This window comes from Schistocerca nitens, chromosome 5 (assembly GCF_023898315.1).
Source record: "Schistocerca nitens isolate TAMUIC-IGC-003100 chromosome 5, iqSchNite1.1, whole genome shotgun sequence".
Classification (NCBI taxonomy): domain Eukaryota; kingdom Metazoa; phylum Arthropoda; class Insecta; order Orthoptera; family Acrididae; genus Schistocerca; species Schistocerca nitens.
The window spans coordinates 591,667,843-591,682,494 of record NC_064618.1 but is presented as its reverse complement, the minus strand read 5'-3'; the positions used below and the strand labels follow the sequence as shown (position 1 = coordinate 591,682,494).

The window sequence follows — 14,652 nt, the reverse complement described above, 5'->3', positions numbered from 1 at the left end:
GCCGTCGATGAACAATTTGTATTCAGCTGCTATTAGTCTGTTTACTAGTGAATTATCTGATTGAAATGTGATTGGGGGGGGGGGGGCACTCCGTCTTCAGACCACAAGTGGCCCACCGGGACCATCCGACCGCCGTGTCATCCTCAGATGAGGATGCGGATAGGAGGGGCGTGTGGTCAGCACACCGCTCTCCCGGTCGTTATGATGGTTTTCTTTGACCGGAGCCGCTACTATTCGGTCGAGTAGCTCCTCAATTGGCATCACGAGGCTGAGTGCACCCCGAAAAATGGCAACAGCGCATGGCGGCTGGAGGGTCACCCATCCAAGCGCCGGCCACGCCCGACAGTGCTTAACTTCGGTGATCTGACGGGAACCGGTGTATCCACTGCGGCAAGGCCGTTGCCTGATTGAAATGTAATACTGTTATCTTATTTCACGAGTTCGGAACTTTTCTTTTCAGAACTTGGTATAGCAGAGTACTTGGTTTTGAGGATCTAAGATAATATCTTTTTTCTGCAGGAAGATAGATTTCACATATAATGAATTTTCGTGTCCCTTATGGTAAATTGAGATGTACATTTTGCTTTACCTTTACCAGACAGAATACGGTGTTATTTCTGAGGAAATTGCATGAGATGACTTTTACTGTAGGGATATATTTTGTGAAGTAGGTCGTGAATTCTAGAGGTACAACTGATGAATTTATTTTGAATGAGAGACTGTGTGTGAATGGTTCTGAATTGAGAAAAATATTTCTGATGGGCAGTAATTTAACTAGGAACATTTCTCACTGATTCTGTACACCTGGAAAGATGACATCGATTTTGATCCGATGATGTCGTATGCCGCCTGGAAGAGAGTAGAAAATGGCTTCCACATCATCCACCAACAGAGAGCGTAGTGGCATAGCTACCAGAGTGCCATATGTGTCGGGCATTTAATACGGAATGCAGAATGTGGTGCAAAAATATGTAGGAAGCAGGCAACTATGCTATGGAGATGCACTCGGGCTTCCTACAAGCAATTGGGCGAGTTTGCAACGGGTGAAATTGTGGGCTTCCGAGTGGTGGGATAGTCCTTTCGGAGAATTGCCATACTAGTTGGACGTCCTCCATTAGTTATGCAACGATGCTCGTATCAGTTGTCACGTGAAAATTCTCACATCTGTAGGCGATGTTCTGGACGTTCACGTAACACAGACGTATTGTAAGGGCAGCAACGGCAGGTCGTTCTGCTAATACAGCATAGATAAGAGAGCTTCTGAGCCCAGGCATGTCAACAAGAACTGCTGGGAACTGGTTATTAGCAGTGGGACTACGGCCCTGTCTTCTACTTACTCCACAACATCGACGTCCACGACTCAAAGGATCAATTGGAAGATGGAATGGAGCACTGTGGTCTTCAGTAATGAAAGCAATTTCTGCCTGCACACTAGTGATGGTCGCCTGCACATATTACGTAGACCTGGTGAGAATAATTTTGTAGAGTGCATTCTTCCAAGATACACTGGCAGCGCCCCAGAGCTTATGGTCTACAAGTCTCGTTCACCTTTAGTGTTTCTGGAGGTGATGCTAACCAGCTCTTGGTACAAAATGTTGTTAGACCCGTTCTTTTGCCGTTCTTTCAATATGTAGGTGATATGGTGTTCCAACAGGGCAATGCTCTCCCATACATCTTCACTGAAACTCAATGTGCTGCAAGACGTGCAACAACTTTCCTCACCAGCTCGATTTCCTGATATGTGTCCACTTGAGCAGATGTGGGATATAAGGTAACGAGAAGTGACTTGTGCGACTCGTCAACCAACACCTCTTACAGAACTATGTGAACGCGTCGGTCAGGTGTCGCATAACGCATCCCAGGACAGTATTCACCATCTGTATTATCGACTGGATGCCAGAGTTAGCGCCTGTATTGCCGCCCGTGGAGGCTGCATTATATACACTAAGTGATCAAAAGTATCCGGACACCTGACTGAAAATGACTAACAAGTTCATGGCTCCCTCCATCGGTAATGCTGGAGTTCAATATGGTGTTGGCCCACACTCATCCTTGATGACAGCTTCCACTCTCGCAGACAAACGTTCAGTTAGGTGCTGGAAGGTTTCTTGCGGAATGGCAGCCCATTCTTCACGGAGTGCTGCACTCAGGAGATGTATCGATGTCGGTCGGTGAGGCCTGGCACGAAGTCGGTGTTCCAAAACATCCCAAAAGTGTTCTATATGATTCTGGCCAGGAATCTGAGCAGGCCAGTCCATTACATACATAGACCATAAGCCCTGGGGTGCTTCCAGTGTATCTTGGATGAATGCACTCTACAAAATTACTCTCACCGGGTCTACGTCGTATGCACAGGCCGTGCATTATGAACAGGTGCTCTATCATGTTGTGAGATGCAGTTTCAATCCCCGAATTACTGTTCAACAGTGGGAAGCAAGAAGATGCTTAAAACATTAAAATAGGCCTGTACTGTGATATTGCCACGCAAAACAACAAGGGATGCAAGCCCCCTCCATTAAAAACGCAGCCACACCATACACCATCGCCTCCGAATTTTTCTGTTGTCACTACGCACGCTGGCAGATGACGTTCACCAGGCATTCGCCACATCCACGCCCTGCCATCGGATCACCACATTGTGTACCGTGATTCGTCACTCCACACAACGTTTTTCTCCTGTTCAATCGTCCGATGTTTACTCTCCTTACACCAAGCGAGGCGTCGTTTAGCATTTAACGGCGTGATGTTTGGCTTATGAGCAGCCGCTCCACCATGACATCCATATCCCGCCTAACTGTAGTAGTACTTGCAGGAGATCCTGATGCATTCCTATATGATGTTATGGATAGATGTCTGCCTATTACACATTACGACCCTCTTCAACTGTCGGCGATATCTGTCAGTCAACAGTCGAGGTCGGCCTGTACGCTTTTATCCTGCATGTTTCCCTTCACTTTCCCACTTCACTATCACATCGGAAACAGTGGACCTAGGGATGTTTAGGAGCGTGTAAATTTCACGTAGATGTGACACCCAATCATCTGACCACGCTCAAAGTCTATGCGTTTCGCGGAGTGCCCCATTCTGCTCTCTCACAATGTCTAATGATTACTGAGGTCGCTGATGTGGAGTACCTGGCAGTAGGTGTCACCGCAATGCACATAATATGAAAAACGTATGTTTTTGTTGGTGTCCGGATACTTTTGATCACATAGTATACTAATGCGGGTGTCTTTGCATGGATCGATAGCTGGTATCTCAGAACCACTTGTGTTATTGATCTATAAATGTAATGATATCATGTACAACACATGCACTGTTGTAACAGTAAGAATTGAGTGTGTTGGTCACTTCTGAAAGACTGTACTAATTTTTCTTCTGGCAATGTTCATTATTTCGGGTATTATAAGTACTGTGTTAGTATTAGTATCATAACACTTCCGACATATGCAAAGTGAATGTCTTTTGTTAGCATTTAGGTACAGCGTGCAGTCGCTTCAGAGAAACAATCAGTAGCAGGTTAACAATTATAATAAATTGAGTGACGCTACTTCGCTCGATGTGTAGGTTCTAAATCACATCCCAAATGAATACTAACGCTAAATACGAAATGCCATGAAGAATGGAGAACGTTCATTTCATACGCGAACAATCAACCGTATGTCGTTACTATACACATACAAAAAAGTTTAGCATGACCTCGGTTACGAGAGTTCCGGTACCTGTGCAGAAAATTGGAATAGAGACCGACATAAACATCATTTGCGTCCCTTTTATTTCTCATGAAAGCCACACACTGCATGTATTACCACCATACAGCGAGACCTTCAGGGATGGTGGTCCAGATAGTTGTACAGGACGGTACCTCTAATACCCAGTAGCACGTCCTCTTGCATCGATGCGTGCCTGTATTCGTCGCGGCATACTATCCACAAGTTCAGCAACTCATTGTTGGTGCAGATTGCCCACTCCTCAACGGCGATTCGGCGTAGATCCCTCAGAGTGGTTGACGGGTCACGTTTATCCGAGGCATGCCGGTCGCGGTGGTCTCGCGGTTCTAAGCGCTCAGTCCGGAACCGCGCGACTGCTACGGTCGCAGGTTCGAATCCTGCCTCGGGCATTGATGTGTGTGATGTCCTTAGGTTAGTTAGGTTTAAGTAGTTCTAAGTTCTAGGGAACTAATGACCACAGATGTTAAGTCCCATAGTGCTCAGAGCCATTTGAACCATTTTTATCCGAGGCATGTTCGACAGGGTTCATGTCTGGAGAACATTCTGGCCACTCTAGTCGAGCAATGTCGTTATCCTGAAGGAAGTCATTCACAAGACGTGCACGATGGGGTGGGGGTGGGGGGCAATTGTCGTCCATGAGAACAAATACCTCGCCAATATATGATTGCACTATCGGTCGGAGGATGGCATTCATATGTCGTACAGCCGTTATGGCGCCTTCCATGACCACCAGCAGCGTACGTCGGCCACACATAACGCCAATCCAAAACAGCAGCGAATCTCCACCTTCCTGCACTCGCTGGACAGTGTGTCTAAGGTGTTCAGCGTAACTGGTTAATGGCATATGCGATACTCATCGGTTAAGAGAACGTGATGCCAATTCTGAGCGGTCCATTCGGCATGTTGTTGGGACCATCTGTTCAAAATGGTTCAAATGGCTGTGATCACTATGGGACTTAACATCTGTGGTCATCAGTCCCCTAGAACGTAGAACTACTTAAACCTAACTAACCTAAGGACATCACACACATCCATGCCCGAGGCAGGATTGGAACCTGCGACCGTGCGGTCACGGGGTTCCAGATTGAAGCGCCTAGAACCGCACGGCGACACCGGCCGGCGGCCCATCTGTACCGCGCTGCATGGTGTTGTGGTTGCAAAGATTGACCTCACCACGGACGACGGGAGTGAAGTTGTGCATCATGCAGCCTATTGCGCACAGTTTTGAGTCGTAACATGACGTTCTGTGGCTGCACGAAAAGAATTATTCAATGTGATGGCGTTGCTGTCAGGCTTCCTCCGAGCCATCCAAGTAGCGTCATCCTCTGGAGTAGAAGCCCTTGTGCGGCCTGTGCGAGGCATGGCATCGACAGTTCCTGTCTCCCTGCATCCCCTCCATGTCCGAACAATATCGTTTTGGTTCACTCGAGATGCCTCGACACTTCCCTTGTTGAGAACCCTTCCTGGCACAAAGTAACAATGCGGATGCGATCGAACAGCAGTATTGCCCTTCTAGGCATGGTTTAACTACAGACAACAAGAGCCGTGTACTTCCTTCTTGGTGGAATAACGGGAACAGATCGGCTGTCTGACCCCTCCGCCTAATAGACGATGCTCATGCATGGTTGTTTGCATCTTTGGGCGGGTTTAGTGACAGCCCTGAACAGTCAAAGGGACTGTGTCTGTGATACAATATCCACAGTCAACGTCTATCTTCAGGAGTTCTGGGAACCGGGTGATACAAAACTTTTTTTGATGTGTGTATAAGAAAAATAGTGTAGACATAAAATAAGTAACATGAAAATAAGTACTAAAGTGTACAACACTCTGTATATGCAGCCAATCATATCAATAACTAGTAGCATAATCTATAGGTTAACGAAAATCGCCCATATCTGTTGTTGTGATAAGTAGTAGAGGAAGTCATGGTAGCAATTCTCAGCACTTCGACTTCCGTTGTTCTGCAGATGTAGCCGTCAGTTACTCTGTCTTAGCCATCACAGTATCGAACTACAAAACGACAATATGTGGCATATATCTGTTTTTTTTTTCACGCGTCAAACCAGTCTCAGGACTGAAGACCACAAGAACAACAACAAAGTCATACATAGCCTACAGTTGCACATTTGGCATGTTATTGTAATGTCTCAACTTTCTTGCGGTATGTTTTCATTTAATTTTACTTATTGTACGTATTCAGTATTGTATTTTGACTTTGGCTTATATCCATCCACATTTGTCCTAGGAGGCTCAGCATTCATTTACTGGGTGAGGGCTTGGCGACTCCGGGTTTCCTGAGCTGGGAACTAATAAGTGCAGACAGTCCCCTGTCACTATACGTTCGAGGCTTGCTTCAGCGACCACTGTGCGTCGCGGCAACGGAACGTTGCATGTCACAGAGACGACGTATCTTGACTTGACGCCGGCCGTTGTGGCCGAACGGCTCTACGCGCTTCAGTCCGGAACCGCGCTGCTGCTACGGTCGGAGGTTCGAATCCTGCCTCGGGCATGGATATGTGTGATGGCCCTAGGTTAGTTAGGTTTACGTAGTTCTAAGTCTAGGGGACTGATGACCTCAGATGTTAAGTCCCGTAGTGCTTAGAGCCATTTCAACCATTTTTTTTTCCTTGACCAACTGAATTGGGAGGATGGTGAAAAACTCTATAAAAAAACTGAACTTCAAGGTGTGCACCGCGCCGATAAGATGCATGGCTGTTGAGGTGTAACAGCGTTAGCGGGCAACCTCTGCCGAATCTCAGCTGTATAAGATTAACGTAGACAAGCGGGGCTCTGCCTCAGGGGACTTTTTATTTCACTAACTGCTCGTGGGACTGAGATGGAACCCTCGAAATTATCTCCTGCTCCCTCAGCGGAAAGGGTGGGCCGCTGGTGTGTACTAAGAACCAGTCTAGCGAGAGGGGTCGAATAGCCAGTCCTCCTGACTTAGGGATTACACAGAATTCTTCAGTATATAATAACAGAACGCATGCTGCTGGTCATAATGTGTTTTTGATTGTGAAGCGAAAAGAGGGAAGCTTTGAGAAGGTTTCACCTTCTTATAATCAAGTATTCTGAAATCAGCAAGCGACTGCATAAAGGAACAATGTCGGCGGAGACTGCTAGTTTCCAACAAGTCATCAACCTCTAGAAAACTAAGTGCCCTGGCGTATATGTCATAGAAACGGAGCTCCACGATACCTTCAACTATTGGAAAAGTGCTGTGATCTGTACAGATCTGGTCGACATCCCCAAGGAGGAATTGAAGGATGACTGGGCTCAGGAAGGGAGTGTTGATGTGCAAAATATATTGAAAAGTGTGGATTGGTATCTCATAAAACTTGACTTCTTCATCTTTACCTTCAATTGCACGAAGCTCTCAGAGCATATTATGGTGGGTTTCCTTCGTGTAAGCATGCAGCCATATTTTCCCAACAAAATGCGCTGGTTTCAATGCCAATGCTTTGGGCATGTACCTTAGGATGTGAGTGTGAAACAACTTGTGGCACATGTGGCAATGCTGACCATAACAGAGTTGGACGCTCCTCCCCTTTAAAGCGTGTATACTGCTCTGACGACTAACCTGTCTGGAGTAAGTTTTGCACTGTCTTCATTGAAGAATGGAAGACACAGGAGATTAAGACACTAAAATGCATCTCATAAGGAGAGGCCACATTCAGTACATCTTTTGCTTAGGCTCTTAAAATGCCTATTTCAGTCGATTCTACACAAACTGAGGTTGCTAGTGACAGCACTAGTAACTGCGTTTGTCAGTGCACATGCCAAGGTGCAGTGGTTCAAGAGCCCACAGCCCTCCCGAGATCGTCAGTAAAAGCGACAGTTGCAATCACTGCAGACCGTCCAGTAACTCCAAAGACAGAACCTGGTAAAAAAATCCGGCACTGCCTCCACGACAGCTGTGGCAGCCCCTCCAAAGCCCGCACAGTCTAAAAAAAGTAAATGGGAAGCTTCCGCCACAGACGAAAGCAGGAGGTAAATCCTCGGATAATGTCGATTTCATTCAACTTGATAACTCTGCTGCTTCTGCTTCAGAGCCACGAGACCTCAAAGTGATCTTGGGACAGCCGTCTTGCACCAAGCATTACACTCTACCCATTGTGGGCTCCCCATCGCGTCAGTAGGGCAGGGTGAAGAAACAACTCCCATAATAGATGGCTCTGAACAACAGTGTAACATAAATGGGTTCTGAACTCATGTGGAGGAACTGAAACTCTTGGCATATGCACAGCCCCTGTGCTTGAGTTTATAGAAAACACATTTCCAAGTGCTTATACACTCCTGGAAATTGAAATAAGAACACCGTGAATTCATTGTCCCAGGAAGGGGAAACTTTATTGACACATTCCTGGGGTCAGATACATCACATGATCACACTGACAGAACCACAGGCACATAGACACAGGCAACAGAGCATGCACAATGTCGGCACTAGTACAGTGTATATCCACCTTTCGCAGCAATGCAGGCTGCTATTCTCCCATGGAGACGATCGTAGAGATGCTGGATGTAGTCCTGTGGAACGGCTTGCCATGCCATTTCCACCTGGCGCCTCAGTTGGACCAGCGCTCGTGCTGGACGTGCAGACCGCCTGAGACGACGCTTCATCCAGTCCCAAACATGCTCAATGGGGGACAGATCCGGAGATCTTGCTGGCCAGGGTAGTTGACTTACACCTTCTAGAGCACGTTGGTTGGCATGGGATACATGCGGACGTGCATTGTCCTGTTGGAACAGCAAGTTCCCTTGCCGGTCTAGGAATGGTAGAACGATGGGTTCGATGACGGTTTGGATGTACCGTGCACTATTCAGTGTCCCCTCGACGGTCACCAGTGGCGTACGGCCAGTGTAGGAGATCGCTCCCCACACCATGATGCCGGGTGTTGGCCCTGTGTGCCTCGGTCGTATGCAGTCCTGATTGTGGCGCTCACCTGCACGGCGCCAAACACGCATACGACCATCATTGGCACCAAGGCAGAAGCGACTCTCATCGCTGAAGACGACACGTCTCCATTCGTCCCTCCATTCACGCCTGTCGCGACACCACTGGAGGCGGGCTGCACGATGTTGGGGCGTGAGCGGAAGACGGCCTAACGGTGTGTGGGACCGTAGCCCAGCTTCATGGAGACGGTTGCGAATGGTCCTCGCCGATACCCCAGGAGCAACAGTGTCCCTAATTTGCTGGGAAGTGGCGGTGCGGTCCCCTACGGCACTGCCTAGGATCCTACGGTCTTGGCGTGCATCCGTGCGTCGCTGCGGTCCGGTCCCAGGTCGACGGGCACGTGCACCTTCCGCCGACCACTGGCGACAACATCGATGTACTGTGGAGACCTCACGCCCCACGTGTTGAGCAATTCGGCGGTTCGTCCACCCGGCCTCCCGCATACCCACTATACGCCCTCGCTCAAAGTCCGTCAACTGCACATACGGTTCACGTCCACGCTGTCGCGGCATGCTACCAGTGTGAAAGACTGCGATGGAGCTCCGTATGCCACGGCAAACTGGCTGACACTGACGGCGGCGGTGCACAAATGCTGCGCAGCTAGCGCCATTCGACGGCTAACACCGCGGTTCCTGGTGTGTCCGCTGTGCCGTGCGTGTGATCATTGCTTGTACAGCCCTCTCGCAGTGTCCGGAGCAAGTATGGTGGGTCTGACACACCGGTGTCAATGTGTTCTTTTTTCCATTTCCAGGAGTGTATAATCTTCAAAGTGCTTAATCCTGACTTCCATCCCCCTATGCTACTGGGCTATGCCCTCCACGGAAAGGGTGACATCATTGGGGACAGAGCTAAGGGAGGCATTGCTGTGTTTGTTAATAACACATACCATTCCTCTGCTCTCTCCTTGGTTAGTGACCTACAAGCGGTAGCTGCTGTAGTTCATGTAGGTCAGAGGATCACTTTCTGCTCCCAGTATCTACACCCAAAGGATGCAAGAGACTCTGTAGCTGTCATGGGCCTCATTGGTTTATCCGTTTCTCCTAGTGGATGACTGCAATGCCCGTAGTGTATTATGAGGCTCAAACTATATTTACCGCAGCGGTCGAGTCTGGCAGAACCTCATGATATCGCAGGAGATGTGGTTCCTCAATACAGGCAGTCCTACTCATTTTTCGAATGCTGTTAGGTCATCCTCATCCATCGACCTCTCTTCGTGCTTTCCAGCCCTTGCAGATTCAGCACGTTGGGAAAAACTGACGACCTTCTTTTCAATGACTACTTCCCTGTGGATTCACCTACTGGATGGAGGATTGATTGAACAGAAATTAACGAAATCGATAATCAATGAGGCTAACTGGGCCATGTTCAACCAGCTTGCTGTGCTCGAACAACATGACAGCGTCCTGGAGTGGATGGATCACATCACCCAAGTAATCCATTGTGCTGCTGACCTATCACTCCCAAGATCCGGTACTTTGGTGGACAGACGAGTGCTGTTCGGAAATCCAGGACAGGAGTGCAGATCTTCGAAATTTTAAATGCCAACTGACAGCAGACAACATCATGGTCTTTTGAGTCGTGAGGGCCAAGGCTCCATGTGTCGTGAAGAAGAGCAAGAAAACGTCATGGCAAGCGTTCCTGGACTCCATCAACTATTACACTTGTTCTACTGAAGTATGAGAAGCCGTCTGGAGGATTTCTGGTAAACACAATGGCTGACTAATAGCAGCAGTGCTGAAAAAGGGTATCTACAAACTACATCCAGAGACATCACTCAGACGCTGGCAGAGCATTTTGAAAAAATTGCTGCCAATGCAAGCCTGGATCCCACGTTTCGTCCCTGCTGTGTGACTAGAGGGGCAAGCTATACTTCAGATACAAAAATTCTGAAGCCTACAATTTCCCATTTTCTATGTGGGAGTTTGAATCGGCTCTGTCTGAGGCTTGTGACAAATCACCTTGCTTCGACAGAGTGCTTCGAGGTTTCCCAGAGGCATCAAAGGAAAGTCTCCTAGAATGTTTTAATCTTGTATGGCAGATAGACAACCTCACCAACCCGTTAAGGGAGGTACTTCTGACACCTCTCCCCAAACTAGTAAAGTACCACTCATGTCCTAGTAGTTACAGAAGTATCGCCTTAACAAGCTGTCTAGGAAAGACCCTGGAGAGAACGGTTGACTGTCATCTGATCTGGTTGTTAGAGACCAGGCAGCCTCTTAGCCGCTCTCAGTCCGGATTCCGGAGATTTCGGTCCTCTGTCGAGAACCTGACCCTGCTAGAGGCGGCTATTCAGCACAATTTCCTACGTAAACATCACTGTATTGGCATATTCTTCGATATCAATGAAGCGTACGATACTCCTAGGAGACACAGTATTCTAGCACAATTCCATCAATAGGGTTTTCGTAGCCACCTCCTCATCTTCCTACAGTCTTCCCTGTCTCAGCAGTTTTTTAGAAAACGAGTTGGTGACACACTGTCCGATTGTTCTGAGCAGAAAAATTCTGTCCATCAGGGCAGTCTTTTGAGTTACCGTAAACAGTAACACATCTAAGATAAGGAGTACTGTACAGTAATCCTCATTTGTGAACGAGTTTGTTATTTTCTGCTCCTCCTCTAGTGCTGCAACAGTGAGCCGTCAGTTGCAGGTTGCACTGCGTGGGTTATAGGAGTGGCCAGCAAAGACAGGTTCTCAGTTTTCTGCAGATAAATCTTAGTGTGTGTTCATTTTAATCGTTCTCGTCGTATTTTTAATGTACCTGACTTGGATTTGAGGGACACCATTCTCCATTGTAGAGACTCAGAGAGTTTTCTGGGCTTCATTTTTTACTCTAAATTGCGGTACTGCAGGTATTGGGGAGCGGACAGGGCGTGTCTGCTCCAGTTTTATAGAGCTTTTGCACGTTCACGACTGGACTACGGGTGCACGACATATGGATCTGCGAGGCCTCATTATCTGAAGAGCGGATTCAGATAGCCACTGGTGCTTACAGGACCAGTCCCATACCCACTCTTTGTGCTGAGGCCGGTGTAGCGCCACTCAGCATCCGGCAGCAGCTCCTCGTGGTGCATCAGACATGTAAGCTCCTTATAGTGCTGACCTCATCTACATACCATACTGTAACATGTCCGCCTCTGGAACGCCTTTCCTCCAAAAGTCCACGAGCCACAACGTCATTTAGGACCCGCACGCAGCGTGTGCTGGAGTCACTTAGTGTAGAACCAGTACAACCTCAAATCTTGGTTTTAACTGTGTGCAGCCTTGGTTTCTGCAGAGGCTCAGAGTAATTATAGATTTGGTGCAGTACCGGAGATATTGCACTCCTGCATCCGTTTATAATGCCATACTTACTGTCATTTCATGTGAGCCACTCAACTATGCAGCTGTCTCTACGGATGAGTCTGAACAGGGGCCTCAGTTGGTTGCTCTGTTATTTTCCTGGATAGTGTCCTCAAGGTCCTCTTGCCTGAAGACTTCATTGTCTTTGAAGCTGAATTATATGCAATCTTGCAGGCGCTGGAACAGATGACGTTCTTCCGGTGCTAAATTTCTTGTCTGCTCCGATTCTCTGAGTGCCCTTCACTCCCCACAAAGTTTTTATCAAACAGATAAAGTAGTCCAGAATATGCTGGAGGCCCTGATTGGGAACGGAGGCGTCTTCCTGCTGGGTACAAGGGCACAGGGATATTGTAGGCAAAGCAGGGGCAGACCTAACGGCGAACGATTTATATCAGTGGCCCAGACACCTACACGCTATAGCCTTACTGTTGAGATCCATAGCCTTGCGCCGGTGGAAGGATGAGTAGCTGGAAGTGACAGACCGTAAGCTCCGTCTAGTAAAGCCCACAACGTGGCCGCGGCATACCTCCTCCAGTCACACTGAGGTCCTCCTTACTCGTCTCCACACAGGTCACAACCCTATGTCTCATGGATTCTTGCTAAAGCAAAAGGACCCTCCAATTTTTGGTGCTTGTGATGTGGAGATTACTGTGCGCCACATTTTACTATACTGCGTTTCATTTTCCGACCGAGTCGGATTTTCCGACGGATCTTCCATCTATTTTAGGTATCGTTCAAACTAATGTTGTTCAAGTTTTAAGATTTTATGGAGATGGTTCTAATGTGGTAGCAAGGCGACTGGCTCACCCATGTTATGTTTTAACTAATCTCATATAAAGCTCCTTTTACTCTTTTCCGTTGTTTTAGCGCATTTGAGATAGAGTGATTGTGTGGTCAGTTCGAGTTCATGAGATTTTATTGACATTCGTTTGTTTTAATGAGTGTAAGAGCGCTGGTAACCTCGCAGCTGAGCGCCGTAAGCTCCCGCCACACACACACAAAACATCCACTCCACATGAACAGAATTTTATGAGATTTATTAATGTTACAGCATATTATATGTTCTTCTTGTGACAGACTGGTTTAAATCATTGTATGATGTAATTACCACTGCCTCGGTCTATGGGTAAGTGTTTTTTTTAGTTGAGTTTTAGTGTAAGCTATACTGTGTTTTTATATTCCTTTAAGCTTGTGACTTCACCACATTTTCTTTCATAGATCTGAGTTGACAATTTATACTGCCGGAATGCTAATCCACTAATGTGTGGACATAGCGATGGCAAATGAATAACAGTTTCCATAAAAAGACTAATTTATCGTTGTAAGTTACATTTCAAAATCTGTTCTTCACGCCACATTCGTTTCTGATGAAAACTTGCTACAAATGGAACATGGGCCTTTCTGTCGAACGACTTTAAGGTTTTGTTGCGTGTTTTTAAATTACAGCGCTTTCCAGAATGCACTTGGTGCATATTGGAGTGCCTTTTGAATAAGTCAGATGTAGCTGACTGAGTAGCCATAGACGAAAGTGTAAGTGAACTGGTCGTTCTGAAACATATTGGAAACTTCCCCTTAGAAAAACTTATAGCTTTCCGGCAAACCATACAAATAAATTCTAACATTTTCTTCACGACCGTAGACATGTCCATTAAAATGGAGTCATGTCCTCTGTTGCTAACAGCCTTGCCGCAATGGTAACACCAGTTCCCGTCAAATAAACGAAGTTAAGCACTGTCGGCCTGGGCTAGCAGTTGGATGGGTACTATCCGGTCTGTCAAGCGTTTTTGGCAAGCTGGGTGCACTCAGTTCTCGTAAGGTAAACTGAGGGGCTACTTGATTGAGAAGTAGCGGCTCCGGTCTCGTAAAGTGACGACATACGGCCGGGACAGCGGTGTGCTGACCTCATGACCCTCCATATCCGCATCCAGTGACGCCTGTGGGCTGAGGATGACACGGCGGCCGGTGGTATCGTTGGACCTTGCAAGTCCTGTTCATACGGAGTTTAGTTTTGGTTTAGGTCTCTGTTGGAACCTCGGTATGAGTTCCACATTAGCAAACATAAAATACTAAAAATACGCCTCGCTGGTGACGGTATACCACAACCCTCTCATAATGCTGGCTCTTCTTCTCTAGAAAGGTAGCCATGTTTCCATCCACAGCAGCCTATAAATGGAGCGTGATCGTGACCATTTAGCTCTAACTGAGAGGTTACAGACGTCAAAGCACTTCACTATTTACAGGTAATTGACTTTCTTATGATTGCTTTTATTTTTAAGCATAGCAAGTCAGTCTGCCATTAAGAGACGAAGGTGGTGCCGGATGCAGTTACACTGGTTTCCAAAATTAAAGTAACAAACTGCTATTTCCCCGTCCTGTGTCGAATTCACGATATAATCATACAAACTTTCTACAGACAGTGTCACGATCGTGTTCTGCAAGGAAGATGGCATTCCGATCAACGGACAACCACGACAGCAGTAACGCCAGGACACCTATCAAGCGGGGTAGTGTTTGCATGGTAGTCGCAAATGCACAATCGCTAATTATACACTCACAGATGTTGCAGTATGGCACAGATCAGACGCCTACAGATTCTCTGCTCTGGATGGCTACACGAAGAATGG

General features: G+C 47.2%; 1 pseudogene; it reads right to left on the bottom strand.

The window, feature by feature from the left end:
• Positions 1-287: 287 nt before the first annotated feature.
• LOC126261405 (5S ribosomal RNA) lies at positions 288-404 on the bottom strand (annotated as a pseudogene).
• Positions 405-14,652: the final 14,248 nt, after the last annotated feature.